Genomic DNA, 6,927 nt, shown 5'->3' on the forward strand with positions numbered 1-6,927 from the left:
TTTAACTTAAGTTTTTAAAATCTAAATAAAACTACCTTACTACGTGCTGTCATTGATCCGGCTCCCCAGTAGGGGCCCGACAGACAGCCCGCAACTCTCCCAGCCTTCGCACAATAGGTGAGTGGTGCATGACACAAACAGGGTTGATGGTGACTGGTCCGGAGAGTGAGGCAATATAAAGAGGTTCAGACTTGTTCCCCGCTTCGTGGCCCACAGGGTGGGGTGTCTCTTACCACTGAGGTGGTAAGAGACACCCCAGAGTTCGATCGAAACGCGTGTAGCCTAAATTTAGCTTAACCTCGTAGGGGCTTAAACGAGTGACCTGTGTTGGACACATAGACCAGAGTCTTCCTCCACCGAGCTTAGCCGACGATCTCTAACACGTACAAAGAGGGCCGGCACAGGTTAAGCCCCGGGGCCGAAGAGAAACCAGTATGGGGTGCCCCCCCTCCTAGGCGCCAGGAGAGGTCTTCCCACCTAGTGCGACTGAAGGTTCTCCCACAGCCCTCATGCTATAAAAACCCATTATAGGCGAAACACCTGACGCTACAGAAAAAGGACGCAGGGTGTTGGGGTTGGAAAGCTGTTCATTGTAAGCTTGTAGATACGTGACCCAGTAGTGACTACTGGGTCAGTAGTACTAGAGTAGTACTCAGTAGTACTACTGAGTAGTCCATGCTGCCATGCAGTAGGTCTTCCCTGAATGTCTGTGGTGATGGCTGGTTCAACCTGTGCACACTGATTACTGGATGTGCATCAGGTGTGCAGCCTCACCCAGCCCCAGAGTCCAATCAGACTCGGCCGGGTGAGGCTGTGTGGAGTGTGTGTGTGTGCAGCCACACACACTCCTACTCTGGAAATGTAATTAGTCCCTTTGCCTTTCCATTGTTGTGTGGGTTTCTTTTCAGCTCTTTCTACCTTGGTTTTCATAGGATAATGGAGACACTAAATCCCAATGATTTGAGGACCTTGGCTGGTTAATAGTGAGTTTATAATGAAATCTACTTTAGGTCACACTTAAGGAAATGTCTACCATCTGACTTTAAATTCAAACCAAACATACGTTCAGTAACGTACAAAAAAAAGATGGCGTCCCTTTCTTGGATTAAACATCATTAAACTGGAATGAGTTGCATCAATAAGTGACGGATTAAACAATCAAACAAGGACCTGACCCTGCATTGGCACTCGACAACCTGATTCAAATACGGAGGTCAGAGTTTGGAGGTCAAAAAAGGGCTAATGGTTTCAGGAGGAGGACAGGATGCAGCCGTCTCTCCGTGAGGTGCGATCCGTTCCCCGTCCCGGGGCGTCCCGGGACGGCGGCGCTGGTAAAGGAGGCTGGAGTTGTCAGCCTGCATTAACTTCCGGACGCTGCTCCCATCCTGTGGTGCCGGGAAGCCGGTCATTAAATGTGCAGCCGTTGCGCAGCGCTCTGTGGCCGGGGAGGAGGGGGCCACACTTAGGGTCAGGTTTCTGATCCCCCAAATTGATAAAGAGATGACCGGAAAAAATGGGAAAGTGGGAGGCTAAGAGGATTTCTGGGAATTCTAGTTGTAGGAGAAATAGGTTATGGTTTTGGAGACTTAAGTAAGACAGCTGGGTCTAAAGAGAGGGCATGAAATATTTACAACGTACAACAAACCAGCTTCTAACAGGAAAACACATTTTCCTGATTCTTCGTTGTGTTGTGAGCAGATTCAGTCGCACGTCTAACAGTTGGGTTCGTGTGTTTTGACCAAATTGTTGATCCAATGGAAATAAGAAATCCTGGTGTTGAATAAAATATATATACTGAAACATAAACACACAGCATTTTTTTTTTGTTGACGTAAAACCATTTTTGCAATGAATGTTTGTGCAATCAAATGCATTTCATATATGGTGCTACAAAATCAAGAACAATTTGAAACAAGATTTTAGCTTTTAAGCAAAAAAATATATATTGTACCTTCAAATTCAGCAATTCAATCTGTCCTGCTCTTCACCACGGACCCCTGGGGGGGTCTACGAACCGGAGTGGCACAAGCTGTGCTACCGACGGGGCGCCCGTGCTGCTAACATATGCTAATATAGATCAACAAATGAGTATTCGCTCAGCGTCCCTGGCGCATGGATAAAGTCATCAGAGCGCAGACAATGAGCCAGTACACCAATACCTCCTGATCTCTCTCAGGTGCCCTTCCCCCCCCCATGTGTATCCCTTTTGTCTCGGGAAGGCCTGGTGTTGTCGGTAGCTTTAGACGGCAGACCGACCGACCGACCGACTGACTGGTCTCGGTTCCTATGCTACCTCAAAGCCAGTTGCCCGATGAAAAATGTATGACTGTTGCCTTGAGAACCACTCGCATTCCATTTGAAGTGCTGCCGTTCCTCAGATGCTGCCCCCGCTGATGGAGGCAGTGTCTGCAGCCCCCCTTCACCGTTCAACCGGTTCCCCGCGGCGGGGGGGCTAATCAGGAGGACTGGGTTGGGGTCGGAGGGCTGGTTCACAGCTACTGGTCCTTAGCATTCACTACTTTGTCTGGGATTGTGAACGCTTTACCGGGACATTTAGCGGGACTACAGCCACAGAAGACAACGGTGGCTCCCAACTAATGTGTGCTAAATCACACAGTTCTTGTTGATGTATTTTGTTGTGTTTTGTAAATTTTCTTCCAATTTAAGCTTTTATTAGCTGATACTTCGCAATAGTGCTTCTTGTCAACATGAGGGTCATTCTACATGACTAAGAGATCAACCTTGAGAGAATGAATTACAGTTTGTCTTTCTCTGGTTAAATGAGTTGCCGTGTCTTGGGAGAAAAGATATAACCATGTATCCATGTACGAGCAAATCTAACTATATTCTATACAACAGAAAAACATTAGAAAACCCAATTTCCCTAGACATCTGAGAATTTTTCTTTTTTGAATCAAACTTAGATGAATAGGTTCTATAAAGACAATGCATGTTATGTCTGTTGCAGTAGACTATTGCATTTCATTTGCAACCATGAACTATGTTTTCAAATTCCCCTGTGAATATATATTCCAATAAAATGACCAGCACCTCAAAATCTCCACTGACGTTGAATTATTGCCTCAGACACCAAATGCAGCGGGCATATGCTGTTCTCCTTAAGACATTCAGGAGGGGGCTTGTGGGCGGCGTTAGGTCAGCATTTCCTTTCGAGAAAACCGATTAATCATGTCTGAATTTAAATACACAAATTGAGTCGGTAATTCGCTCTCAACGCGTTGCTTAACTGACAATCATTACGTTTCAATAGATTAGATTTCTCTCTTTCAAAGTGGCCTTGATGTTTTGAATGGTGGAAGCGAATGTGTGTGCGTCCCGTGTGTTGTCATTGAGGGCAGACAGCCGCTGTGTCCGACCTTGACGCGCTGATGCCATCAACGCCTCTCCCTTCCTCGGCTGAGTGATAATCTGCTACCTGGTGTGCATGCGCTATGCAAAGCACAGAAGCAAACAAAGCAACACACACACGCTCACACACACACACACACACACACACACACACACACACACACACACGCACACCCACACACACACACACACATGTGGCAGAATTAGGATGTGTGATGCAGTGTTTTTGCACCATTTGAAAGTATTTTAAATGTAAATAAGGACAAAAGGGAGAATCAGCAACACTCAACAGAGGCTCAAAGAGAAGCAGGTTTACTGCTGCTTATTACCCAGAAGTATCTAAACCCCATTTCAATTCATTCAATTCATTCAATTAATTATTTTTCCACAAATAACTATCATTGCTGTTTGTTAGCTTTCCTTAGATTGTGTTTATTTGGTTCTAGTTAGTCGATTTATTCAGCAGAAAGCTAATTAAAGGTTGCATAGAAACGTCTAAGGGATAGGGAGCATGGCACAATGCATATTTACAATGTTGGCAGGAGCATCTTGGCATAAAGCCATACCGTACTTGAGACAAACACCTCGGTGAAGTGGTTTCATATGTATTCAGCCGCTTTGGTTCCTAAGCAACTGCGGATCTCACCATTTACCCAGTGTTGTGCACGCAACAGGCTTTCATGGTTTTCTCGGCCTTCTGGGAAAAAGTCAACATAAAGTCACGTACAGCGGTGACCTTGAGCCGAACAACGAGGCTGAGCGCTCGGGTGCGTGTCAGACTTTGAATCAAAATGATTATTCCTGGACAAAGAGCCGGCATCCATCTTCACCGCGAGGTCTTCTGCACCACGCCATGAATCGACATTCCCCCACGCACGGTCGGTTTCCCCGAGAAAGCCCATTATGACTTCCTTTAAGGATGAGTTTAATCCACGTTAACCTCCAGTAACCTCTTGGTTTGAAGGAGTGAGACTAGGCGAGCCCTGAAATTAAATATGTATATGAAGCCTATAGATATACATATGTTTGGGTCCAGGCATTTTAGTTGGAACTAATCAATACAATGTTGTTGTTTAAATTGGCGAACACATTGCAAAGCAATCGGCTAAATTGGTCAACTTTCAGTTGACACCCATCCCTTTTTGGCCATGTTTTACCCCAAAATATGTCAAAGAAAACATATTCACATGAGACGAATCAATTCAAAATGATAGACTAAAGTGTTCTTCCCCACTTTAAAATGTGTGTGTGTGTGTGTAGTGTGTGTAGACGTAGGCATCGTGACTCACAAAGCCAATAATCTCTAAAGTCCATTCCCATCAGGAAGATGACCTTGAATGTTAAAAGGCGAATCAATACAAAACAATCAAATCAGTAAATACTGAACGTCACAGGTTTGCAAAAACATGTTGCATTGTTTACAACCTAGTGAATTCCGGCAAAAGGTTATCAAAGAAACATTCACTGAAATAACGAAAGGAAAAATGAACGAGAAAAAACAAGAAAATACACCCTAAGACTGTCAGAAGAACCTGGATACACACACATGAGACCATTTCTAGTTAGCACAGCGCGCCATGAGCCCAGGCACGTGCTGCCTTTGTGCTGGTCTCAGGAAGACCTCTGTGCACGTGAGGACGGATAACAACAGCGTGAAGAACCGCAGAACCGTCTCCCCAGACCTCAGACTGGTCAATAATTCATCCTCGGCTCGAAATTGTTTAACCAGAAGAAAAAAATACAGTGAACTGAAAAATAAGGGAAATGTGTGTGTGTGTGTGTGTGTGTGTGTGTGTGTGTGTGTGAGTGCGTGTGAGTGCGTGTGAGTGCGTGTGAGTGTGTGTGTGTGTGTGTGTGTGTGTGTGTGTGTTGGATCCAAGGCTTATTTGAGTTAAGTTACCATATGACCCAGAGCAATAACACGTCCACAGAGGATCTCATGGATTCTAGCTGTCAATCAACCAGGCCTTCCATACAGAGACTGTACATGCGGAGGAGTGAACAGAAACAAACAACCCTCCTTCAGTCTGTAGGCTCTCTGTGTTTAACGTATGTTATTAAAGACAGCGAAAGGTACGCAGGCAGCCTTGTTTCAGCATCCCGGGAGAACGTCCCAATAACCTGCAGAGCAAACGCTCATCACTGCAAGAAACCACCGGGCGCCTTCCGCAGCGATCCTCCGCCCTGTTACTACAAACAACCAACAACCCACACAGATCACCTGGATTTAACCCGGGAGTCAGGGGTAACACATACCACTGTCTGACACCGCCTGGCATCATCATCATCATCGTCATCATCATCACCATCGTCATCATCATCATCACCATCGTCATCACCATCAGCAGCATCCCTACTGATAGCTACATTATTAAATAGAATATAAATATAATAATAATATGGAGTATGGATCAATGGGTTGATTTGACCTCAAGTGAAAGGCTCTAAAATTGCAGGATTTTTTGGTACACTCCCTTACCAAACCATTTTAAAACATACAAATTGAAATGTGTAAGCACAGCTTACAAACATAATGAACCAGTATACGGTTGAATAAAAAAAGGCAAAAAGCTTATGCATAATGGATTGAATGTCAATGTTAGAGCAAAGCAGAGTCCCCCCGCGATGCAGACAAGGTTTCTGCGTGAACTACATTCAACAGCCGAAGGCATCGACTGCATTAGCCCAGCAAGAAGAGGACTAGCGATGCAGTTCTTAAAAAAAAGTAGGCTAGAATATTGTTTACACTTTTAAACCAATAGGCTGTGTGATCTCCTGAGTAAACACAAAGAAAAACCTGATAAAGATGATCATTGATAAATACATCGATTTATTTGGTTTTCCATTTCAGTTATGTTCCCTGATTGTTTATAACCTTAATAGAGCTCTCAATATATGGAGGACCGAGGCACTCAAAATATAATACATTAAATACAAATTATTAAATTAATAAATATAAAACCAACCCATCTTTATATATGGAAAATGTGTTTTTTTAAAGTTAAATAATGTACTGATATGTTATATATAATAATGTTACAATTATAATTAAATATATTTCACAACAATAACTTCCCGTATTTGAATTCATAATACATTATTTCCAAAATGGTCTATTTCACAATGCAGCATTTCATAATGCATCATTTCACAATACCATGATGTGTGTCAGCGTTCCGGAGCTACTGATTGGCTAATCGTATGTAATCGATTATTCTACCCTGTTTCTATGAGTGGTTTGTGTTTTATCTTGATACTAAACGGCTTGATAGTAAATGATAAACGGGGTAAAGCCAAAGAGCAGGACTGTTCTAATGTCAGGATCTCCTTTAATACTGCCTCATATTCCTCTGAAGGATAATCATGATGCTCCCACAAAGCGTCGCACACAAACACTTCACTCTGGAGGCGCTTTAGACGTGAAAAGAGGATAATTGCAGTGCAACATCACAATCAGCAACGACAACAATGAGCCCTCCCTCTGAACGGGGCTTCAGGGTCTGTTGAGCAGACCCTCCTGTAACGGCCCCTCTCCTCCCCCCTCCTCTAGATACACAC

Source organism: Micromesistius poutassou, assembly GCF_964030765.1.
Source record: "Micromesistius poutassou genome assembly, chromosome: 13".
Taxonomy (NCBI): domain Eukaryota; kingdom Metazoa; phylum Chordata; class Actinopteri; order Gadiformes; family Gadidae; genus Micromesistius; species Micromesistius poutassou.